The following is a 26,703-nucleotide window of genomic DNA, read 5'->3' as shown; positions in this document are numbered from 1 at the left end:
GGCAACCCACACAGGATTCGGAGATGGCTTAATACTCGGACCAGCAAGGTCTGAGCGGGTGCTCCTTTTCAGGGGAGCGAGGGCCAGTCTGGAGCAACCAGACTAGCAGAGCAAATTCAAAGGTTCGCTGGTACTGGGGCCACTAGCCAACGGGCAAGCGACCGGACCAACGCGTCGAGCAGGAAAATGCAAAAGGGCCCCACGCAGCACTCGTCGAGTGTGGAGGGGTGAGCTTCGGTGCAAAAGCTGCTCGGGGCTAGAGCTTCTCAAACTCCAATGCACAGCTTCGAGGGAGCTTTGGATGCTGCACGGTCAGCGCTTCGTTGTTCCTCCAAGATGGCCGCTCCCACGCTTCAGGTCGCCTCCACGGGTCTCAGCTTTGCATAGACTGTGGATCGGGCTTTTAGAAGGCAGGCACGCTGGGTCTTGTTGATCTTTGTCGCTCGAGTTCCGGCGGGAACTGCAAGAAAGCCATTGTCGAGGTGCTGGATGGTGCCTGTTTGCACAGGGTGGTCACTCCTTGACCACAGGGGAGATTCTTCAGTCTTCTACATCGAGTAGGATGTCGAAGGGTCCAGAGTTTCATTTCATAAGTTTCAGTCAGGATAATCTGATGTGCATTGGCACTGCTCCCACCTATATTCCAAATCTGGGGGCTGGATTACCTGCTAGGTCCCTCCTATGGGTGGAACCTGGGAAGGGGGAGGTTACACCCCTTTCCCTTTGTCCAGTTTGCCGCCAGGACTGGGGCTGGATGGCCCCAGAAACGGGTTTGACTGGAATCTGCCCAGGGACACCTTGTGCGCCCCAGGCAGTGTCTAGTTTCTTTCAACCCTCCCTGCTACAATCCACTATCTCCTGTCTGGGGTGCTGTTACACCTCCCTGTGACAGGAGATCCTTTGATCAAGCGTCCTCTGCCGAGTTTCGGTCAGCAGCAGGAGGCCAGACTCGTGTCTGTGACAGCCGCGTCCATTTTGTGATGCTGGGGCTCTGGTTAGAATTAACCGCGTTTTTCTGTAAAGTAACATGTCTTCTCCCTCTAGAAGGGTGGAATGCTACCCCCGTCGCCAGAACTGGCGAGGGGGTAGTATTCCAAAATGTATGACACCAAACACGACATGTTTTGATAAAGCCAAACCAAAGTTAGCATTAACGGCGAGGATTATAATGCACTTAAGAGCATATGGTATGGCAGTATCACTGGAACAGCTGCACGGAAATGGTTCCAACCTCTGCAGACAGGCCCAGCTCATGCTAGAGCACCATCTCACATAAAACCAAGCACTCTGCCTCCAGGATTGTAAAGGCCTGCCATAGGAGTGACTTATAGGTATATATGTGTCCAGATATAGGTTTAGATATAGGTATACTATATCTAAGCAAGGGGTGAGTACACCACCTTGCCCCAGCTGTGTGAACAGCCAGTTGTGTCGATTTAAGTACCAGCCAGGGGTGGCAAAAGATATGCTGCAGCCCCTGGTATGCCTTGGATGCACCTATGCCCTGGGCACCTATAGTGCACTGTACAGGGGCTGATAAGGTGTCCAGGACCAAATTGGTTATGTACCTATAGTACATGGAGTCCATTTAAAGAGAGAGCAGATAGCCTGGGGCCCTGATTAGCAGGATCCCAGGCCAACTAAGTCGAAAACCAGCTAAACACAAGGCAAAAAATCTGGGATAACCATAGTCAGGTATCCACCTTCCTACATTACCTCTGCACACCCGCCTCGTCACTTAGATGAGAAAATCATTTTCATGACAGAAAATGAACATGTTGCCTCTAATAAGGTAGACTCCCTTGTTACATCGGAGTAATGTAAATGCAAGCTTAGCTGTGACCAACTAACTGCGTCAGTTTGGTTCGTTTGCATGACTAGCACTTGGGTGTTTTCTACTTTCTCTGCACAAGCACCAATTTGCTCCAGTGCTTCTTAGACATTGTAATGTCACCCTCCAAGTAAACTGTTCACCCTCTTTGCAGATGTGGCGTGCCTTTGTTTCGTATATGCCGAATGTGCCGAGAGTGATAGAGAATGAAAGTGCCAGTCCCAAGAATGCTTTCATCTGAGCAGCTATCTGGGCAGCAGCTGTCTCAAAGGCGGCGCTGTCTGAAGAAATCGCAGGCTATGAATCCTATTAGGGGATACTTCCCTTCCACCAAACCCAGCTGCTCCGAGCCTCGGCTCCGTGTGGAAAGTCAAACCTCCGCCAACTATCCAAACCCTTTCTTCTACCTGGCCGAAGAGCGTCTGTGGAGGCATGTGTGCGCACATGAGCACTCGGAGAGATGTGACTGTGAGTGCAGAGTTAGAAGTGTGACTGCAAGTGCAGATTGAGATATGTGGCGCTGTGATGTACGGGGAGAGCTGCAGTTGTGACTCAAGCGTGAGAGGTGAGCCCGTCTTAGCAGAGGGTGAATGATGTACCTGTCCGAGCGCCGAGTGAAGTTTGAGCCCACGTGAGTGCAGAGTGACAGCTGAGCCATGTGAATGCAGTGTGAAAAGGGGGCCTCTGTGAATGCACTTCAGACCTTGTGAATGCTGGGTGTGCCTCTGTGAGTGCCCGTTGAGACGTGAGCTGATGTTCTTGCAGGGTGAGTGATATGCATATGTGAGAGAGGAATCTGTGGATGAAGGGTGAGAGGCGTACCTGTGTTAGTGCATGGTGAAAGGAGAGTATGTGGCAGTGCATGGTGAGAGGTGAGCCTATGTGAGTGTGTTGGACTCGGCCTCGTGGCGTGGTCCTACCCTTCCCACATGGCGGGCCTGGGACGACATCGAGCCTCCGTCGACCCGCTGTTGACCCCCCTGAACACGAACCCTCGACGAGAGCAGCCCCCCTGGCAACACCACGGCTCCCCCCCTGGGACCTCGGCGGACCCTGCTCGCCAACACTGCCGGTCTGGCGACCATGCCAGGCCACCATTCCCGGCCCGACTCCATCTTGGGCCATCACGTCACGAGCACGTGGCCGCAGCCATCCCTCGCCCGGCCCCAGCGAAGCCCCGACATCGAGGCACCAAGATCCACCCAGGTGGTCGAGTGGCCACTCGACAGATCCCGGAGGAAGGGGAGTTTTGATGGCCCTCCAGCCGTCCCCGGACGCCTGGTATCGATCGCCCTCCAGCCTCCCTGGGCGCTGGCTCCACCCCCCTGCTGGGTGTCTGGACACCTTCATCCCGGCCCCTCTGACCCCCAGGTGCGAGGGTCCAGACATCAAAGGACTCCAGTCCTATATCTGGGCCAGCCCTGGATTAGGACGCCAGTTGTATCTTGGAGTCGAAGCCCTGCTGACCTTGTCCCGGCTGATCCTGATCCGAACTCTTGCACCTGGAACCTTCGAGGCCCTGCTGACGCTGTCGCGGCCTGACCAAGCTGAACCACCTTCGAGGCCCTGCTGACGCTGTCGCGTCCTGCCCAAGCTGAACCACCTTCGCGGCCCTGCTGACGCTGTCGCGGCCTGCCCAAGCTGAACCACCTTCGAGGCCCTGCTGACGCTGTCGCGGCCTGACCAAGCTGAACCACCTTCGAGGCCCTGCTGATGCTGTCGCGGCCTGACCGAATCGAACCACCTTCGAGGCCCTGCTGACGCTGTCGCGGCCTGACCGAACCGAACCATCTTCGAGGCCCTGCTGACGCTGTCGCGGCCTGACCGAACTGAACCATCTTCGAGGCCCTGCTGACGCTGTCGCGGCCTGACCGAACTGAACCGTCTTCGAGGCCCTGCTGACGCTGTCGCGGCCTGACCGAGCTGAACCATCTTCGAGGCCCTGCTGACGCTGTCGCGGCCTGGCCCCTTGAACTATCCACGCACCAGTTGGTGCCAAGACTGTCCCGCTACCCCCTATCCCCGAAACCAAGACTTTACGGATCCCTCGATCCTTGCCTGCTAACCTGCAAAGGACTTGCCTTAATTGCTTATATAAAGATTCTTGTGAATATTCCTCCTGTGTGGTGTCCATCTGTAAGTAGTGTGATTGCTCAGCTGTCATGATTGTAGGAGAGGAGCCTCGCCAAGGAGGCCTCCCTACGGTGCTCGGCCTATTCCATACGGAGAGGTGGGTCTCGGGGCGGACAGTCAGACACCTTCTGTCTCCCCTGGGGTCGCCTTTCTAACATTGGTGGCAAGCGACGGGATCCGAGCCCGCGCAAATCGTACAGCGAGTAACTCGCCACTACTAACAAAGACCCACAACCACGATGACTACTAAAGAAGCCGGAACAACCGCAGAATTCCAGAAAGAACTATTAGAGGAGTACACCCATAAAGAACTCAAACAATTCTGCAAAGCCCTAGGTATCGCTACCACCGGACTAAGCACAAAAGACGATTTTAAAGACGCGTTACAAACATGGGTGGAGACCGGAGCGACCCCACCCCAAGCCAACGAGGACATTGTCCTAGAAGTACCCCTGAGTACAGTCGTAGCCCCAGTGGAAGAAAGAACCGCCAACAAAGAACCGGGCCTCTCCCACGAAGACGCCCGGGAGCGAGAGAGGAGTCGGCTCCATGAACTAGAGCTCGCCCGACTCCAGCTGAATGGAGAGCTTCAATTAGCAGCAAAGAAAATGGCCATTGAACAACTACGATTAGAGGGAGATCTGGAAGAGAGGCGGAGGCAAAGAGAATTGGACGGAAAAAAGCTCACGTACGAACACGAGCGTGGCCTCAAAGAACTAGAGATCAAAGCCAAGATCGAAGAGGCTGGCGCCGCGGTAATCCGGAACCCTCCACATCCTGCCGACCCGAAAGTCCACATTCCCAAGGATATCATCAAGGAATACTACAAAAATGACGATATCCAGCAATGGTTCAAGGCGTATGAAGTTGCCATGACCGCGCACCGCATCCCGCGAAAAGATTGGGGTGCCGGCTTGTGGGGAGATTCGTCAGCGAAGGAAGAGACACCCTGCTAGAGCTGGCCGAGGACGTGATGTCCTCCTATGACCACATGAAGGACGCCCTGCTCACCCGGTATGGCCTCACCCCCGAGATGTACCGACAGAGGTTCAGAGACTGCAAAAAGATTCCCGGTACCACATGGGTGGAGTACATAAACTTTTATAGCCGGGCCCTGGAAGGATGGATAAAGGGCAGCAAAGTGTCCACCTACGAGCAGCTGTTCGACCTCATCGTTTGGGAGCACCTCTCCAACAACTGCTTTGTCGAGCTCAGGCAGCATCTCCTCGACAGTAAGCTGACCGAGCCCCGAAAACTCGCCGTCGAGGCTGATCGATGGGTGAGCACCCGGGTCCCCCGGACCCCGATAGGAGAAACGGGACGGAACGGCCAGGGGCACCCCCGCCAGCGTGGCGGCGGAGGAGGCCAGAACAGGAGCCGAGACTTCCCGTCGGCCCCAGGCCGGAGTCCGCCTCGGGGGTCCCCCCAGAAGAACACTTCGCCATCCCTGACCAGAAGAGGGCCCCCGGCAGCGCGGCCGGGGCCCCACCCGAACATTACTTGCCACAGATGCCAGCAGACCGGTCACTATGCCAGTGACCCCCTCTGCCCCATGAACCAGCGCCCCGGCACCACCGGGCCTCCGACCCGCCAGTTCGCTGCTGCAGCCCTGGGGGAAGGGGGAGAAGAAGACGAAGAGGTCTACAATGAAGATCAGACCGAGTATGAACCGGCCGTCATGGCCCTAGCCTGCCTGGGCGAAAGAGACATGGTCCCCCAGGCCCCGCTACCGAGGAACACTCAAAAGTACCGTCAGTGGGTCCACATCAATGGAAGACGGACCGAAGCCCTCCGAGACACGGGAGCCAGTGTGACGGCCGTCCGCTGCCACTTGGTGACCCCAGAACAGATTATACCAAACGTACGATGCCCCGTGAGGGCCGCCGACAACTCCGAAACTCTGTGTCAGATGGCCCGAATCCCCTTCGAGTGGGGGGGGTGTCGGGCACCCTCAAAGTGACCGTCCGGGACGACGCCCCCGTGGACTGACTCCTTGGAAACGACCTCGAGAGCTCTCCCTGGGCCCAAGTCGAACGGAGAGAGCATCTAGGAATGATGGGACTACCAGAGTGGGTCTGCGCGATGACCCGATCCTCGCCCGGCCCCAGCGAAGCCCCGACATCGAGGCACCAAGATCCACCCAGGTGGTCGAGTGGCCACTCGACAGATCCCGGAGGAAGGGGAGTTTCGATGGCCCTCCAGCCGTCCCCGGATGCCTGGTATCGATCGCCCTCCAGCCTCCCTGGGCGCTGGCTCCACCCCCCTGCTGGGTGTCTGGACACCTTCATCCCGGCCCCTCTGACCCCCAGGCGCGAGGGTCCGGACATCAAAGGACTCCAGTCCTATATCTGGGCCAGCCCTGGATTAGGACTCCAGTTGTATCTTGGAGTCGAAGCCCTGCTGACCTTGTCGCGGCTGATCCTGATCCGAACTCTTGCACCTGGAACCTTCGAGGCCCTGCTGACGCTGTCGCGGCCTGCCCAAGCTGAACCACCTTCGAGGCCCTGCTGACGCTGTCGCGGCCTGACCGAGCTGAACCATCTTCGAGGCCCTGCTGACGCTGTCGCGGGCTGACCCCTTGAACTATCCACGCACCAGTTGGTGCCAAGACTGTCCCGCTACCCCCTATCCCCGAAACCAAGACTTTACGGATCCCTCGATCCTTGCCTGCTAACCTGCAAAGGACTTGCCTTAATTGCTTATATAAAGATTCTTGTGAATATTCCTCCTGTGTGGTGTCCATCTGTAAGTAGTGTGATTGCTCAGCTGTCACGATTGTAGGAGAGGAGCCTCGCCAAGGAGGCCTCCCTACGGCACTCGGCCTATTCCATATGGAGAGGTGGGTCTCGGGGCGGACAGTCAGACACCTTCTGTCTCCCCTGGGGTCGCCTTTCTAACAGAGTGCATGGTGAGATCTGAGCTTTTGTAAATGCATGGACGCCAAGGAGAATGTAAGGGGATATTTGAACCCTTGTAAATGCATGATGAGAGATAAACCTTGGTGAATGCACAGGGTAGGATGTGCCCATGTGAGTGTACAAGGAGGGGAGTGCCTCTGCGAGTGAGTAGTGGTCTACCCATGTGAGTGCAGGGTGAGAGGGGTGCCTATGTGAGCAGAGAGTGAGTGATATCAGTGTGTGTGTGTGCAGGGTGAGTGGTGTGCCTGTGAGTACTGGGTGAGTGGTGTGCCCACATGAGTGCAAAGTGGGAGGCGTGCTTGCTTAAATAGAGGGTGAGTCATGTGAGTTCAGGGGTAGTGTGTGACTGTGAATGCAGGGGTAGAGGCATGTCTGTCTAAATTCATGGGAAGAGGAGGGGATGGGTGAATGCAGAGTGAGGGACATGCCTGTGTGTAACGGAGTAGCCAGAAAATTAGAATATCCTATCACTTCGAACCAGAGCTCCGATGGCACCAAGCAAGCACAGCAAGTGAGTCCAAAGCAACCTAGAAGTGCTCCTCTGTGTCTTCCATCAAAGCATCTATTCATTCATCCTTTCCCTCTCCCATCCACCTTTTGCTATCAATCATTTCACCTTTACATTCTGTCATCTATTCATTATTTCATCCAACTTTCAATCGTTCACCATTCCATCCATTGGCCATTTTATCGATCCATCCTCTAAGATTTTCATTTACTCTACCATCTTTTCACCCTTCCTCAGATTTCCATTTACACTGCCATCCATCCTTCCTCTGAAATTTCCCTTTACTCTGTCATCCTTTCATCCACTCATGTATCTATTCTATCACTTACGTATTCTCTCACATAACATGTATTTGTACAGCACACGTATCTTGGCGTTGAATAACAGATGTGTATTGTTACCCAACTCAATGGTATTCATTTTATCGACCCCAGAAGGATGAAAGGCTGAGTGGACCCACTGGGATTTGAATCTGTGACTATGAGGTCAAGCACAAGACCCTACAGTTGACTCATTAGTCCACTGAGCCACCAGACCCACTCATTCACCTATCTTCTCACTAGTGACATAACAATAGATCCCGCACACCCAGCGGTGCGGGGGGGGCAAGCTCCAAGGGGCCTCCTCCAGCACTGTGCAGGAGTGGCTGGCCGCGCCCTGAGAGCTCCTGAATGAGTCCCGAGCGTAAGGGGCCCCCTCCATGTACTTTGCAGGGGGGGCCCTCAAGTTTCGTTACGCCACTGGCTTTTTGTTATTCTCCAGTAAGGTTTGGCCAGTCTGGGACGGGCAGAGAAGGAAAAAAAAGTTTCTCTTTTCCGTCATGCCCAGAGAATGCAAGGACAGTGTCCGCTTCTCCTGCTCTGCCTCTGGAAGCTGCCCTCGTCACCTCTCTCTCTCTTTATTCCTTCATCTCTTTCTGTCTCTGTTTCACTTATCCTTAAGTGCTGATTTCAAATGCCAGCTGTTACATACTCTCTCTTGCCTCTCCTTTTCTTTATTTGTTCTCCAGTGAAATGGATATAAAAATGAGCAGAACACTGTGGCTGGAAATGTCCTCATTTTCTGACAGGGTTCTATTCCAAAGTACAACCTCGGGACGGAGAGAAAAAAGTATCAAAATAAAAATAATTAAATAACCAAATAAAGCAATACAGAGTGGTCAGCAGACAGGCCAGATTGTTATTTACACCCATGCACCTTAGCGCTGCTTTACAGAGTTTTCCAGTGAAGTGCTACTTTCTTTTTATCTTCTTTCTTTGAACAACATTGTTTTCCCAGGGTGGGGAAGTGCACCATTCATAAAGGGACTGCAATACCTGGTTGAGGGGTGGAGTGGAAAACGTTTAATATGATCATTTTCAACTGTTTTAATTATTTTAGCCTATAAAATGTGTACCGCAGCTCTGTGTTAAGGGATTTGGTCTTTTTTAAACTAAACTGCTTACATTTTGTAAGGATATAAGCAATGGACATTGAAACAGGTCACTTTGTGGTCCTGTAGTCATGCCTGAACTTTTTAGGTAAAATCACTTACTGATTTCTGAATAATGAGTTTAAAACCATTAAGGTAACCATGTTGTTCCTGCTTACATTTCACATGTGTTGCTCATCCTTGCATTCAGTGTTTTCTTTTTACAGGGTGTTGTTACGTTTTTACAGGCAGCATTTTACTCTTGTCCAATGCATAATTTGAATTGAGTCTCAGCACAATTGGGTTGTAGCTGAAGGCAGTGCCAGTGGGGCAGTATGGTGTTCAGTGTGGGAGAGGATGTGGCACTCTGGCCAGAGCTGCCAAATTTGGAACTGGAGCACCATTTTCAGCCTTCATGACCAGTCCACCAGACCACAGTCCTGAAAGAGCTCATTCCGATGCTACTCCTTAGAAGGCCCGATAGACCTTAGAATCCCTGGTGCCTTAGCACCAGCAGGTGGACCCTAACGGTGGTTAGTGTGAGTTAACCTTGAAGGCCTGTCCAACACAATCCATGCAGTTCACCTCCAGTCTTGAGGGCAGGCATACGAAGAAGCACACACTAGAGCAACAGTGACTCTGTCACTGAGGTCACAAGAGACTTGAGGCCAGTCCACCTCGACCATTGGTACCTCCATTGGACTTTTTCAGCACTAGTTGTGCAACTTACCAGGGGTTGGTAATGTTGGATTTGCATGCACATGAAACTTAGGGGGTGAATATAATGGTGGTGGGATTGCCACATCACCGCGTCGTTGACAGTCCCACCGCCATTGATGACTGCATCACTGCCCGCCATATTACAATGGCAGGCGGTTCCCTGGCAGTCAGAGAGATCGATCGCCACGCACCATTCTCCCTTCCATTGGGAAGGGAGAAGGCTGAGATCCTTGTTTCTTGCAGAAAGGAGAGAAACGGGTGTATCTGCTCTTCAGGAAGGATATACAATGCAGAAAGGGGCAGAATAGCCACTCTGGGATTTCCTTTGTGGGCTGCAAGCTAATGATGCTTAATTTAAGTTGGTGTCTGCAGGTGAGGCGCAACTATATTCTTTGTTAGAGCCCGGTACATTATTTAAACCATCAGACTGTAAAACCGAACAAGAGAAAGGCATCAAGAGTTGTTGGCAGAAGGAGGAAGGGAAATATGGAAAACAGAGAAAAAGGAGAAAGCAAAGATGAGAAAGAACCTGGAAGAGTGAGATAATGTGGAGGGAGAGTATGTTAGTGGATAAAGGAGGCAGGAGATTAAATCAGATAGACAGCCTTGGTATTCAACAACCCATCTCCGCCACGGATTCCCTCACTACCACCCTTTAATAGTGGTGCTCAAGTCTCCATAACCACTCTTTCAGATGCATTTAATTAGTTATATAGTGCCGCTCATACCAGTGCAGGGTGTCAGCACTTTACATCATTCACAATATATAGAGGCAGTCATTCATAGGTGTGTAAATCTGTGTATAGGAAATGTTAAATAAATCTACAGGGTGTATGAGTCACATGTCATCCATACTTGTAGACAGTATTGTTTAAGAGTGCTTGGTCTGGATGTTGGAAAGTGGGTTAATAGTAGGGGCAAATGTATATCTGTCCCCGGCATTAATGACACTACCTCAATATATAGCTCCGTACCGGTCTTCGAAAATTATTCTCATGCTCAACTCTTGGTAGCTTGGCTGTGAGCAGGTAAGTAAAGCTTTTAAAATCACCAATTCAGTAAATAATTAAGACAACACACAATAAAAATCCAACACCAATTTATAAAAATACGAAATATTTTTCCCTTTAAAATGAAAAAAATCCAATGTAGGGAACCTACACTGACTTTTTAAAAATGTAGCACGATATATCACATAGAAACGTATATCCCCTTTTGGTACATCTGGTCACGCTAGACCTGCTCAAAGTCAAAGTTTCAGGCCGACCACGATGAAGCCCTGCGGGGCTACTCATTGCGTTAGGTCTCGGTCAATTTTTTACCTTCTGACTTAGAAACTCTTCTGGAGATTTTCTTCATGGGGTCCGTCGATGCCCTTAGTCAGCCCTGATTCGGTGAGGGTTCGCCAGCTTGGGTTTCCGCCTACGCCCGATCAAACTCTGGAAGTCGGACCGCTGGAGCTTTTCAGAGGGTGGAAACTGGACGGCAGGACAGCTCCTGGTTGATGGTTGTCGAATTGACTGGCCAGAGTGAGTCGGTCCACTTATGGAGCTTTTTACCAAAGTTGCTCCAAACTTCTCCAAACCTCTGGAACTTCTTCCTGAAGTTTTCCAAAGGGTCTCAAAAAGTGTCCAAAACGTACTCCAAGGGTCTGGAATCTCCAAGATGGTCATTGAAATGGACTTCAGTTCCCACAATCCACTTGGACAAAACCCTTTCAAATTCACTGGTAGTTCTCCAGGCTGGGGATTCTTGGTGGTGGTGGTCCAGGTGTGCTCTGTTAACCTTCAGCTTGCAGGGAGTCCACTCTTTAGTCCTTTTGAAGCAAGGTAGTCCACAGGACTGTAATTCCAGATTGTGCAATAGGCACAATCTTCAGTCCATGGCCTGGTTGGTTCAAATCAAACTCCTCAGCAGGGACCCTTCTTCTCCCAAGTTTAAAGCAGCGTCATCTGAGAGGCGTTGTCCCTTTCAGATACTTATTCGAAGTTCTCTGGGTCAAGAAGGAAGACACTCCTATCCAATGAGGTGCTGGGCAATGCTCCAGGGTATGACCACATGCCCTAAAGTGTGGCATTATTATCATGGCTGATTTTCCAGCAGAGGGAGCAGAACTAACTACACCGGCCTGCAGGATGGCTTCATCTACCTAGGTCCACTCCCCTGGGATTCCTCCTTAATCCCCCATCAGGCTGTGGGAGAGGTGTAAATGAAAGTGATATTTCCAGCTTGTCTCCTTCTCTTGAAGAGCATTGTTTACTAGCCCTCCCCTGGCTCTGGCATTCCTATGCCCAGCAACCTCTACTCCCAGACAGGCCTCCTAACTCCAGGTGTCATTTATCACCTCTTCAAACAGCCAGTCCAATCCACTTACCTCTGACCAATCAAGGCAGGGCACTAGAAGGCTGAATTGTAGCTTGCAGATAAGAAAGTCTTATAACTTCTTGTCTGTACATTTTAGAATAAATTCAACAATACCACATTGTTGTATTTATCATTAACATTCTTCTGATTCCTTTAATCCTAGTTGTATGGCTTTCCTTTCTCCAGTTATTAATTAATAACCTCTTGCAATGTTAACCTATGGGCTGGGGATCTGAAATGGAAAAATTAACTGGCCAATTTCTCCAATACCAGGGCATATATAAGGATCCTCCTTATATCTACGGGACCCCCCACCCCTAGAATACATAGGAAAGACTTTAGGGATTCTGATTATATCGAAATATTGCAGATCCTCACTTCACAGTGCTCCTAGCACAAAAGCCGATTTTGGGAAGCACTTTACTACAATGTAGGCAGTGAAATGTGCAATTTCACTACACCCAGGGCATATAACACTCATTTTATAAGGGTCCTCCTTGTAGATACCTGACCTCTCACCCCTAGGACACCTAGGAGAACCCCTGGGGATACATTGTAGTTTATCAATTTGTAAGTGCCCCAAACCCAAAAGTCAAGATTGGGTACAATTTGCATTTTAAAAGCAGTCCTCCAACATGGGCCTGCTTTTAAACTGACCTCAGGCTACAGCAGTGAACATATGCAAGTGCAGGAAGGGCTGCTGGCCTCTAAACCACTATGCCCTAATATATACTAGGGAATTCAAGGTAGTTTCAATCCCCATGCCCTATTATATACTAGGGCCATATAGGAGAGGTCATGTCAATGATGAAGGTACTCTACCCCATTGTGCACCCTAGTGTATGTAGGTGTTTTTACTGTATTTGTAAGTGTTTCTTTCAACATAGCACTGGCCCTGGTTAGGCAGAGGCCAAGGTCAGAGTGAGGTACCACCAGTACCAGTCAGCATAAAGTTGTGGATTGCCCAGGGCACAGATGGCTTTGCAACACTAGAGAAGCACAAACCCAGAATTTAAAACATAACACCATGGTTGGGGGTTCTCTTTAATAATCAGAATTGATTTCCATCCTAATGAACCAATTTTCCAACCTTAGAATAACGAAAGACTGGGTAAAAATCATAACGTTCTAATCTATACCTTGCAGTTTTCATGCAGCTCTTTGATGACGGTTAATAGCTCACTGTTCAATGTTACGATTTTAACTTATAAACTGCAAATAGCAAAGTAATCTCTCAGACAAAAGCAGTAACTCATTGACCCTATTTACATTATATGCATTTTGTGATCTGCCTGGTGCACTTTCTTTGCAGCAGGCATATTAACACATTGTCAATCAATCAATCAATCCCTCGCAAGACCTCTGCAACTCGCTCGCCTCGTTCTTCCACAGCAAGATCACAGGCATACACAACAGTTTCAGCACACAGCGGACGCACCCTACGACTGTACCCACGCCCCCCACCACCACCCTCCGCGCCTGGACCCCGGTCAGCACGGAAGACACCATCCGCACGATGAACTCCATCCACTTCGGATCACCAACAGACCCCTGCCCTCACCACGTCTTCAACAAGGCCGACTCCGTCATCGCACCCCATTTACGGGACATCATCAATGCCTCCTTCGACAACGCCACCTTCCCCGAGAGCTGGAAGCACGCCGAACTCAGAGCCCTACTGAAGAAACCATCCGCGGACCCCGCCGACCTCAAAAACTACCGCCCCATCTCGCTCCTTCCTTTTCCTGCGAAAGTCATCGAGAAGACCGTCAACAGACAGCTGGCCGCCTTCCTCGAGACGGATGGATCCCTCAACCACTCGCAGTCCGGCTTCCGGGCCAACCACAGCACCGAGACCGCCCACATCGCAGCCACCGACGACATCCGAACCCTGCTTGACAACGGGGAAACAGCGGCCCTCATCCTCCTGGACCTCTCCGCGGCGTTCGACACGGTCTGCCACCGCACCCTAGTACAGCGCCTCAACAACATCGGAATCCAGGAGAAAGCACTGGAATGGATCATCTCCTTCCTTGCCGGAAGAACACAAAGAGTCCGCCTCCCCCCGTTCAGATCCGAGGCCACCGAAGTCATCTGCGGCGTACCACAAGGATCATCACTCAGCCCCACGCTGTTCAACATCTACATGAGCCCCCTTGCGGCCATCGCACGCCAACACAACCTCAACATCATCTCCTACGCCGACGACACACAGCTGATCCTCTCCCTCACCAACGACCCCGCCACCGCCAGAACCAACCTACACGAAGGGATAAAAGACGTAGCCGAGTGGATGATGAACAGCCGCCTGAAACTGAATTCAGACAAGACGGAAGTCCTCATCCTGGGATCTTCGCCCTCCGCCTGGGACGACTCCTGGTGGCCTCCTGCCCTGGGCAGCGCACCCAAACCAACAGACCACGCACGCAACCTGGGCTTCATCCTGGACTCGTCCCTCTCCATGACCAGACAAGTCAACGCCGTCTCCTCGTCATGCTTCAACATCCTACGCATGCTACGTAAGATCTTCCGGTGGATCCCCGCCAAAACCAGGAAGAAGGTCATCCAGGCCCTCGTCACCAGCTGACTGGACTACGGCAACTCCCTCTACGCCGGAACCACAGCCAAGCTCCAGAAAAGACTCCAACGCATTCAGAACGCCTCAGCACGCCTCATCCTGGACATTCCCCGACACAGCCACATCGCCCGACACCTGAGAGACCTGCACTGGCTCCCCGTCAGCAAGAGAATCACGTTCCGACTCCTCACCCACGCATACAAAGCTCTCCACAACCAGGGCCCAAGCTACCTCAACAACCGCCTGACCTTCTACACTCCCACCCGCCAGCTTCGATCGACCAGCCACGCCCTCGCCGCCGTCCCCCGCATCCGAAGAGCCACAACGGGAGGAAGATCCTTCTCCTACCTGGCGGCCAAGACGTGGAACTCCCTCCCCATCCACCTCCGTCTGACCCAAGACCACCTCTCCTTCAGGAAGCAACTCAAGACCTGGCTGTTCGAGCAGTAGCGGACCCCCCTCCCCCAAGCGCCTTGAGACACTCCGGGAGAGTAGTGCGCTATACAAATGCTTTGATTGATTGATTGTGGCTACCTTACCATGAGTCAAAACTTCCAGTAGTCAGACCTCTGATCTCTCTCAAAGATTATTAATCACCGAAGTTATCTTCACATTTTTATTGTTGCCTGAAAATTGCTGGAGACCAGGAATGCAGCAGCAGGTACTTTTCAAACCGTAATGCACTTACAAACATGACGCCCTCATCCGAAGTCAGCGACCTTTTATGCTTGGTGCATGAAGATGCAAGATTCATAAACATGTTTTTTTAACGTTTGGTCTGATTACTATGTGAATGTAAATAACAATAAAGCATACATGCAAACTGAGACTACATGCCTGCTTTTCTCAATATTTCACTTCAAAACTATGCAACTGGATTTCTTTCACGGGCGGTGATTTGTATAGGGTCAATGGAAAGTCCACAAGGTTGTCCCTTACCCCCCCAGAATTTTAGTGTCTCCTACGCCCCTGGTGATTCCAGTAACTATATCTGTAATTGTGTTTGAATAGCGCTTCATACCCTCACGAAGAGCCCAAGCGCATTGTCAGGCGGGTAACACATTAGACCGTGTGGGATTACTTGGTTGAACGGATGTTGTACCTGCAGTGTTGCCTGCCTGGAACACGTGTTGTGGTTTCCTGCGTGAGCGACAGAGTGGCGTTCGTGTCATTCACACATCTGCGTAGAGGTAATGAATATATATTAGCTGACATGTGTTTAAAACACATGTCAGCTAATATATATTCATTACCTCTACGCAGATGTGTGAATGACACGAACGCCACTCTGTCGCTCACGCAGGAAACCACAACACGTGTTCCAGGCAGGCAACACTGCCAGTGGCGGCTCGTAATGTCCGCCGACATTACGAGCCGACAGGGGCGGACATTACGAGCCGCCACTGCCACTGTATGTTAGGTTAGATTAACATTGCCATGTAGGTAATATGCCAATTCATGCAGCGCGCGCACACACACACACTCTCTCTTTCCGTATACCCTCGGCGAGAGCCGGTCTCTCACCTGCTGCAGGCGGGGGAGCGCGCTCGAGGGCTCTTTCCTGCAATTATGTGTGCAGCCGCGGGAAACAAGAGGCCGCCCCTCACACAAACAAAACAAGCTCTAATCCCCCCAACACAAGTCGTTTACCCCGGCTCGAGTGGATTAAACGCTAAACTTCCTCCCATTCTTCAACTCTTCCCTCACTAGGATTCGAGAAAATAAAGCTTTTGAATACAAAACACGTGAAATTAATACAAGTAGTTGTTAAAAAAATGTATACGAAAAATGTATGTAATTTGGACATAAAGAGACTATTTCAGAGAAATTGACAAAAGTGGTTATACAAGTATAACGGAATTAAAGAAATTAGAGTATTTGTAAGGAAAATAGAGGACAAATCAGTAAAATACAAGGAGCTGTGAAAGCAGAAGTTCAAGTAGAGAAACGGGTGTGATAAGCAAAGAAAAATGAAAGAAAGGGAATTTGATTACACACTGGAGACTTGGAAGTAGCCGTAAAAGTATAGGTGGCCACAAAAGGAATGCCACTGGGAAAAGAGTTTTAACTTCACGCCGTTCTATGTTTAAATATAAATTTGTCGAATTATCCTCTGTTGAGCAATGTTTATCTTTTCAGAACCATGTTTCTACCCCCAACAGCTGAAACGTTATTAAATAATTGCACATGACGTGCAGTGCCAGACAAGACACGTTATTAAAATTAACTGGTCACCTTCAGCTGGTTATAGTATAAGTAATTTTCTCTTTAAAAGATAACCATGTTGTTTACAGGAAGAGCACATACCCCCATTTTACGAACAGGGCGAAGGACTTTTATATGCACCAGGGGCTAAATTATATTTAAAAGGTGGACAAAGGGATTCTCTGTGAAGGAAAAAAAATAATTAAAAAATTGCAAATTAATCATCAAACAATTATCAAAACTGCAGTTCTGTTCGCAGTGCACTCATACTTTAAAAGAACCACAAAGATGTTGCATCTCTTTTTATGGGACGGTATTTTAAATCCGTAAGTACTTTCTGCTTAAAAATAAATGCAACACACTGTTCTACAGGGCTGTTAATTAACGAAAAGAGAGGCTGCATAGTAGCAGCGTAATTTGCTTTTCCTTGCTTTATAATTTAGTCAACTATGGCGCATAATGGGGCATATTATCAAGCCTGGGCGATACAATTATCGCCGCTTTATCGGCAGAAAACTGCTGATAAAGCGGCGATAATTTTATCACCCCGGCTTGATAATATGCCCCAATGTGATTTTACAGTGCCACGCGGTTACACTGGCCCTTGGCAGAGAGGGCATATAGAAATGAAAGAAGTTGAAAAGATGTAGGGAGAACATCGGAGTAATGTAGCTAGTTTAATAAATAAATAAAACAGAAAAACTGAAGTACTTGGAAAATTATAAACCAAAAAAGTTATACATTTCAAACGTATTGGATAATCTACAACGCAATTAAGAAATGCCACACAAACCGTTTATTGACAAAAAACTTCCTCCCCGTTAGTATGTTTGTCGATATTGTTGACCCAGTCTGATGTTGCTTAAGAAAGGATTTTGAAAAGAAAACGACTGAAATCGTTTTTGCAAGGGTGACATTTTTGTCAAATCGAAGCATCGTTTTATGTCTTCTTTTCAGACCGCGTGTTTCGTGTCCTATTTTCATCGCGTCGCTAATGTACTTTCAATTACATCAAATTACAGCCATGTTCCGTTTTTGTTTCTCGATAACCCATCGGCTCCCCTTTTTCTTAACAAGAAATCTCATTAGAAACCTCTACCTCGAGGTTGTGTTATTTGTGGTAATGACACATCGTTCTGATCGATGTCACACAAAAAGTTTCCTTAGGGTCTCCGGATTAAAAAAGAAATTGCTCGCCGGAGATGAAAGGCGTGGTTCCCTTGTGGCTGCAGAAGTCTAAACGTGTGTGTTGGGCCGTGCGTGAAACGGAAGCCCCCTTCTAAAGAGGAACCTGAAGATAGTCCTATGCGGAGTGAAAGCTGAGCTCTGTGCCTGACACAATGCCTGCCCAGGAGCTGAGCGCCGGTTCAGATGAGGCCGGTACCCGGCGCAGGGCACGGCTCACGTTTACCGGCGTGAGGCAGAACAACAGCCTCTCTGAAGAGGGGCCGCTGCACCTGCCTCTGGCAAATTATCTGCCCTTTCAGACGAGGTTGGGGGGGGGGGCTTTTTTGCCAGCTGCTCGTTTCAGAGTCGCTCTATGTCGGGTTCGCCTTAAAAAAAAAAAATGCGTATTTAGCCCCTAGCAGAAGAGGATCTTTGATCCATGCGCCACAAAGGCAGGCAGGCGCTTGAATGGGGCGACGGCTGTACGGCTTTCAAAGCCACATTATAAATGGGAGTAACGAGTGCAGTACACGGGTCATGCAGACAAAAATGAATCCAGGCGGTGGGCCCTGCCAAACCAGGCAACGGCAGAAACTCACTTTTTACTTGCAACATTAGCATTTGAGGACTTCCACAAGGGAGCTCGTGCAGCAGGACAAAGGGAATTTTATTTCCCTGCTATTTGTATTGGAGTGAGGATAGGAATAATACCACAGCAAAACACACAAGATGATGGACGGAATGTTGCACAATGGCAAAACATTCACCCCCAGTCACAGATCTGGGTTTAATCCATCGTTATTTTGCTCACCAAGCCACCCCAGTTCAGACATTGCCATATGCAAATCAGTCTTGACCCTGTGCCTCATGGGAACAGTCCAGCCCGAACTGCCAAGCCATGTCTTCCCCGGACTGGAATCAAGCATCCTAGGACCGGTTTCTGGCTATCAGCCGTCTTCAGCCAGGATAGCGTGACTGTATGACATTGTTCTGCATTCTGTCCATCAAATGTTGCTTTTGCATTTGTCACCCTGAGTGGGACGGGTATGCTCAGACGTGAGTCCCGTGCTCTCCACACCACTGGAGTCAAGCTATCCTGGCTAAAGACGGCTGATAGCCAGAAACCGGTCCTAGGATGCACGCTGAATACAGCAAGGAGTATGCTCAAGTAACTGTCCCTTCTAGCCTCTACACCTGCTGGGACAAGGCCTGGCCAGCAGGAGTTGCCTCACGCTGATATTAACCAGAGAGAAGCTGCCCCTAATGTGAAATGCGATAACATCCTGACTGGCTATGAAGGAAAATGAACTGTGAGGCAACTACGCTGGAGCTCATAACACTGTGAGTGCTCCTTGTCACTTGTCTTCTGGATAACCACTGCCTAATTGTCTACTCAACAGGTGGTTGCTATGCCCAGCTGCACAACATAACTTGTGCCGGAAGAGGCACCTAACACCCCCTCGTTAGTACCCATGACTGAAGCTGCAGGACCCTTCTCACTCTGCACTTCTGTCCCGGCAACACAGGTGGCCCCTGTGGCATTGCCAGTATTTAAAACAGTCTAGTTAAGACATATAGAAGGTCCTTAGTGTCAGACTCTGCAAGGCGAAGCTGTCTCGCCTGACTGTTCTGCATTGGAGAGTGCAGCTGTGACAATTGTCCAATGTCACGCATGTAAGTGTGTGCGCTCAAGGCCACCGTCAACAGTGCCAGCGTGCAATGTCCAAGTATGCGTTATGTATCAGCCCGTGTTTGGTAGGATGAGCAAAGGGGGCGTGGACATTGAATAAGGGCATGGCATGCAACACGTACCTAGGAATAAGGCCTAGACTAGCGATCTGCCCTGCTTGCCAGTGTCTGTTTCCTTCATTGCATCCGGATATATGCACAAGTAACGTGCCTAGAGTGAGTCATGACTGTTAGGTTTGTCAAAGGTCGCAAGATGCAAATGTAAATGAGCCGTACTGGCAGTACAAGTCAGGATTGGGGCTTAGTCCTTGTGATGAGGTCACTGCAATTTGCGTTACCCCTTGTCACTGCCAGTTCCTGACCTATCACAAATCCTAACCATCACACCGCACAAGAGATAATTGAGACTGGTCGAGCCCCCAAGCTTAAGGATTGTTTGGCTGGCAGGAATTCGTCATTTTGAACTTGTGTTGGATCCTAAAACTACTAATCCTCTGCTCATTTTTATTAAATGAGCAGCTGTCCTAAGCGCCGGTGCCCGCAACAAAATGCTGGTGCCGGGCACAGAAACAGTAAGGCCACCCAAGCTCTTTCCCCACAATGTGTTGGTTTAAAAATTGCATAATCAGGGTCAACATTGTTCAGGCTACATATTACTTAACGACAGACATCACATGCAGTCAGGGGAATAACCCTATGGAGAAACAGCCTAAGCGCCCAGACTGCTAAACAATCCTACATGCCCAGTAGTAAAGTGAAAGTGTCACTCATGATCATGGAACCGTGACATAATAGCATTCAAATTAGGACTATGTCACCAGGCACCCAGACGGGATGGAAATACTCCAATAGATGTGTAAGGCCTAGTGATATGTCTTTGCTTCATTCTGTTTAAGCTGTGTTCTACCTCACTTCCTTTGAGCACTAAATGTAGCAGCTTGGCATATCGTGAACCCAACTATCATGCTACCATGACAAGGACACAGCCCCCTTACACGCCCTCACCTCAGCCTTGTGAATCGCATTGTGCCCTGCCGAAAAGAAGGCCCATCTACTGCCAGCATGACCAATGTGTGCACTCAGACTGCAAGCGTGGGGCACACTGCAGTGCAACCAACCAGTAGTGCGTTTAAGTTACCTGCACTATAGAATTAGGTACCTTCTAAAAGGGGGGGGGGGGGGGGTCTGGCTGCAAGCACGCGGCTTGAGCCTGTCAACCCTCCAATGCGCCCGGCCCAGCGTGCCCTTTGGCAGATTGGCTCCCAACACAGGCGCCCTGACTCCGGGCCGCCGGGTCACAGCTCCTGTACTAGCCTTTGTGAAGGCGTAAAGAGGCTATGTACCATAACAGGTGTGGATCTCTGCTGGGCAAAACACCCGCACCACCGTTACACAACCTTAATGTGGCAGCCCAGAGGCCACAACTGTATAATTATCGAGCCGGCAGGCAACCATAAACATGTGGATTCTTTCAAACATCCCCGAACACAGAAACCCTTTCTCAACCTATCACTATTATAGTTCGTTTCAAATACAACTTATTTCTGTAAACTATGAATATGTGGTTCCTTTTACATACTTTCTCCAAATATAGCAACTCTTCAGCGGCTTCACCAACTAACTGCACGTCATGATGATTGATGGGTCCCTGACTTCAGGACACAAGTTAGAGTATACTTGGCGGCTCTGAATTGGAACTCAACTCAACTTGTTCCAGGACCGCAGAGACTGTAAATCCAAATTGAGATAAAACAGGATCCTTGACAATTGCAGCTTGCGAAAGAGGCATTAAGCCAATTCTGATTTCTTTTATAAACGCTCGGTGCGAGCACGCTTTCATACTTTAACGTTAGTACATGACTTCCTTTTGAAAGCGCTCCCTTTTTCCGAGCACGCATCTAGGTTACAAAACCTGGACCTTTTGAAAATTAAATACAGTGATCCAGGCATTACCTAAACATGTAAAGTAAAGTCCACATTTGTAAAGCGCACAATCACCCGTAAGGGTCTCTAGGCGCTGGGGGCCGTCGGGAAGATTAAGCGAGCTATTGCCCAGAGTCACATGGTGCTGGGCTAATCTGCCGCCGGAGCCGGGGATCGAACCGTGGTCCCGAGATTCAAGCGTCAGTCGCCCTGGCCGTTGCGCCACACCTCTTGACCTTTTGTTTTCGGCGCGGTCTCATCGCGCTTTCATCGCACCTTATGCATATACGATCAATTTATTTTCCCTGTACGTTCAATAGCCGGCTACGGGCAGCGCCACGCATATTTACCCGCCATGACTTTCATCTATTCATTGGCCTCCTAGTTTCATAACGTGTCAGTTATAATATGTTCTCAGTCTCCTGTGCGGAGCATATTGAACAATTCTATATGTGTTCTCAGCGCGTTTTCATTGCGCTTCCAAACATTAACACCTAGACTCTTACCCAGTTTGCCCCGAGACTCCAAGCCACCGGCCACGGGCATCGCAACGAAAATCTACCCGCATTTAACTGTGTTATACTTCCTGGCCTCTAATTTCTATCAAACGACGTTGCAGAGAGATTCCAGCCGCCCACCGTGTGCATTTGGAAAGGCGGCGCCCGATGATATGCTGGTGGCCAGACCTGAAATAAACCTAAGTGAACAAACATCCGCTGCCTGCCCCGCAGCACAGGAAAGGCAGGGGTAGCGTTTGTCATTGCCTGGCAGGAGCAGAGATAACGAAGCGCCGCCCCCAAAAGCCATGCTCACGGACCGGTCTGAGCGTGCCTCGCTGGCCCACCCCTGGGGGAACACACGGGCCGGGAAGGTGTCATGGAGGAGTTGCGCAGCTGCAGGCGCCATGAGCGGCGAGGAAAGCTGTAGATGGAGCCTTCTACTACACCGGGGAAGGCACAGTGGACCAGTCGGGATAGACTGGGAGCTGGGGGAGTCCGCAAACTGGGGCCCCCCTCCCCACAACAGTCCTGTCTTGCTCCTTCCACTCCTAGCGAGTGCAACCCCGAGCCTCACCCCCGAGAGGTAGGCGAAGGCCCCCGAAAGTGGCCTGCTGGTGGAGGCCACATCCCCCTGAGTGGCGGGAGCTACCAGCAGTCAATCTGGATGGTGGAGGGAGGCTAAGAAGGTTCGCTATTCCCCCCCCCCCCCCCCATACCACTCGGGACAGAGCCTCCGCTACCAGCAGCAGCGACCCTGGAGCCCGAGCCCTGGCCAGCGCCTACACATTGCTCTGAGCCCGTAATTACTAAATTACTAATTACTAAATGCCCACTCCCCGGTCACAGCGCCGACCACGACCAGGGGAGGGGGCCGCCGCCCTTGTCCCTGGCGGACGCAGCCACGGCATGGGCCGGGCACAGCCGTCCAACTTCGGGGAAGGGGGGCACAGCACTCACCTCAACTAAGCGCGGATCCCGGCGACACATCCGAAATGGCGTCGGGGTAGTGGGCAAAGAGGGTGCCCAGAGGGCGGGGAGAGGTATATGTACCTCATCCCCCACCCCCACTCTCGCCGGAGGTGACGCAGCACACCTGGACCCCTGAGGGTCCCAAACACTGGGAGGCTGCCTCCTGTGCCTCTTGTGGTACTAAATAGGCCCCCCTTTTAGTGGGTCTCCTTCGTGGACCTCGGGCAGCCTGCAGATTGTTGATTGGGCCCACTGAATCTGTAATGCGTGCAGTTTCACTTACAACTTGTAAAGCCTGTTCTGTAAGCGACCTTTGCTTTAGGCATGCATGCTCCTGTGCACTCGGTGCAAAAGCGCCTTAAAGCCGCCAGTAAACATGGCTGGGCCGCGAAGTCCCATTGCGAGTGCAGAGAGAGCCTGTGCGCACTGGGCCACGCATGTGTAATACACCATCTATGCTATGGTTTGAATACATTTGCGACCGCTCATTGGAAAGCCAAGCTTTGTCAAGGGTTCATGATCTGTTTCTGTTGCCTCTCATGCGCAAGCGTGGGTGAGTGTGAGAGGTTGGCATTAAAGTGCTGCGGGAGAAGAAGGCTCGCCTGGCAGTGCTAGACAGTCCTTTTACGCTTTGCTCCCTCTCTGCAGTCTCTTTTCATGGTCTTGAGCTCATGGGTTTAGAGCGAGTGAGAGTTCTTCTATGAGCCCCATGACCCCGCAGTGAGAGAGAAATTCCCAGCTTTTTCCATTGTCGCCTTAGAATCAGATTCTACCAGCAAGTAATCTTTTCAACCAGAACGTTTGAATTACTCAAAAATGTATTAGAGGACTATAAGCACATGGCTTACCACTAAATATAATGTATGTTATGTTATGTTATGTTATTTATTCTTTTGTATAGCGCACCGGTTACTCAAAAAGAGTGTCCCGGCGCTTTCGGTAAGGAGAACTAATTCAGTAACATAACACAGTTAAAAGAGTAGAAAACAAACAGACAAAAAGAGAGGAACTGCTGGGAAACCTACTGGGTAAACAGCCACGTTTTGAGACCTCTTCTAAAATCAAGAAGAGTAGTAGCCCCCCGAAGTGGGAGTGGAAGCGAATTCCACATCTGTGGAGCCAACAAACTGAAAGAGCGGCCGCCCAGGCGGGCTCTCTTAACACGAGGGACAACCGCCAAAAGTAGAGATTCCGACCTCAGCGCACGAGCCGGGTGGTAAAAGGCCACTCTCTTTTGAAGATGCTTTGCTCCCACGGCGTGGAGCGCCTTGTAGGCCAAAGTCATAGCCTTAAAGGCGATCCGTTTGCGCATAGGTAGCCAGTGCTGCGTCACCAGTAACCCGGAGACGCTGGTGCGTCCATTTAGACCAAAAATGGCCCTGGCCGCCGCATTCTGCGCAACTTGAAGGCGCTGCAGCAGATACTCTGGTAGGCCCAGGTAAAGAATGTTGGCATAATCCAACCTGGAGCCTATCAGAGCCTGTACAGTCAGCCTCCGGTGCTCCTCTGACAAGAGAGGCAAAAACCTCCGCAACATTTTTAAAAGGCCGAAGCAGGTGCCGGTCACCCCCAGAATCTGGGCTTTCATCGTCAGCCCCTTGTCCATCTTAACCCCCAAGTTTTTAGCCATGGGGGAAGAGCCGGACGGAGGGAACATGTCGATGGGCCACCAGGCCTGCCAGCTAGGCTCCGTATCGCACCCGAAGAAGAGTACCTCAGTGTAGGAGAGTAGGGTCTGCAATCCTATGATCACCCAGATTTTTTGCTTTTTGCTGCACTGGTTTACGACTTTCCCTGGCTGTGGGCCTGCTAATCAGACCCACAGCCTAGCTGTTCTCTCTATCCAAATTGTACTCAGGTACTGAATTGGCACTGGGCCCTCTCCAAGTCCCTGTACCCAGGGCTGAGGTGCACCCAGAAGTCTCCCAGGGGCTGAAGCATGTATTGTGCCACCCCTGGATTGACTAACTAAAACTGACACAACTGGCTGCACGACAGCTGGGGCAAGGTGGTGTACTCACCCTTTGCTTTAGATATAGTATACCTATATCTAACCCTAAAATGGACACACAGATCTCCTATCAGTCACTCCTATGGCAGGCCTTAACAATCCTGAAGGCAGAGTGCTTGGAATCGTGTGAGATGGTGCTCTGGCATGAGCTGAGCCTGTCTGCGGCTTTCGGGATCTATCCCTTAGCCGTTTCCATGATATCGCATACCATATACTCTTAAGTGCATTATAATCCTCGCGGTTATGTGCCAACTCTGGTATCGCTTTATCAAAACATGTCGAGTAAGGTGTCATACGAATTGGAATACTAACCCCTCGCCAATTCTGGCGACGGGGTTAGCATTCCACCCTCCTAGAGGGACACGACATGTATGTAACCCCTAACCCCGGTTAAAGTCAGACAGAGCCTTAGCATCCACAAAATGGATGCTGCCACCGAGACACAAGTCTGCCCTCCTGCTGCTGGGAGTCCTCCCAGAGCAGGAGATAAGGACAAAGGGTTTCCTGCCAGGGGCGGTGCCAGCACCGTCCCAGACAGGGTTTTGTGTATTGTAGGTAGGCAGGGCTTTAGAGGAAGGTGACTGCACGTGGCACCCCGGTGCTCACTGTGCATAGGCTGGCTGGAACAAGTTCCAGGGTCACTCCAGACCCTGTGCTGGGGAAAAGCCCGCCAAGGAAGTGGGTGTAACCACCCCCCTCCTAGTCCCACCCATAGGGCAGGACTTAGTCGCGTGCCAGCCCCTTTTTACAGGATAAAGGTAGGAACTGGCCCCCTTCCAAATCAGATCATCTTTGAATCCTGAAACTACTTTCCACGAAAGGAACTCAAGACTTCTTCCTAAGATTTCTCCCTTGTGACTAAGGAGTAGTCACCCTGCATCCGCAGGCACCATCTACAGAACACTGCGGTCTGCTGCAAGTCCTTCCTCCGGAATCCGACTGCCCAGCTCGACGAGAACCAGCTTCCCTGGCACCTCTGACCTCTACCTACATCATCAGTCACGCTGAGATTCGTGGGTGTGACGAGACCTCGAGGGACCGGCCATCTTCAAGACTGCACGACTTCTGAACAACAAGCCCGCCGAGTGAATTCCTGGTGAGTGCTTTGGGGTCCGAGAAGCCCCCACCCTGAGCAGCTCCAGCACCGAAGAGCAGTCCCCCAGCATCTCCACGATCTGCGTGGGGCCCTTCTGCTTTTTACTGCTCACCGCGTTGTTTGGCTACTAGCCCGCTGGCTTGTGGCCTTCCTGACGACGCCCGACGACATTTCTGCTGCTGGTCTGGTTGCTCCAGACTGGCCCTTGCTTCCCTCCATCGGAGAAGTACCCTGGACCCTCCTGGTCCGCCCAAGACGCCATTTTAGGTCCACCGCGTGGGCCTTGCATTTGCCAAGACTTGTTGCCCAATCCTGGGTCCAGCGACGTCGACAGCAAGAACCTTCGTGGGACAGCTCGCACCTCCATCCTGGTCGCCGACAACGCCTCCTGGTCCGAGAGACTGCAGAGCCCAGCAGCGCCCACTCACCTGACTGCCGTGACTTCGCCCGGTGCCATCCTGGTGCCCACTTAATCACTGGCTAGTGATTCAAGAACTTGGTCCCCTCTGCTTTCAGGTTTCCTTCTTCCTTGATCCAGGCTTGGATCCATCGAACTTTTCTTCACTGGTCGCCTGCCAGCAACTTCTTCCTTCCAGGCTCCTGGTCCGGCAACGAGATCCCCGACGTCTTTTCAGACCTATGCAGCTGCAGCCCCTGGGCTAGGTAACTTCGGCACTCCG

Source organism: Lissotriton helveticus, chromosome 4_2, assembly GCF_964261635.1.
Source record: "Lissotriton helveticus chromosome 4_2, aLisHel1.1, whole genome shotgun sequence".
Lineage (NCBI taxonomy): Eukaryota > Metazoa > Chordata > Amphibia > Caudata > Salamandridae > Lissotriton > Lissotriton helveticus.
This window is presented reverse-complemented; position numbering follows the sequence as displayed.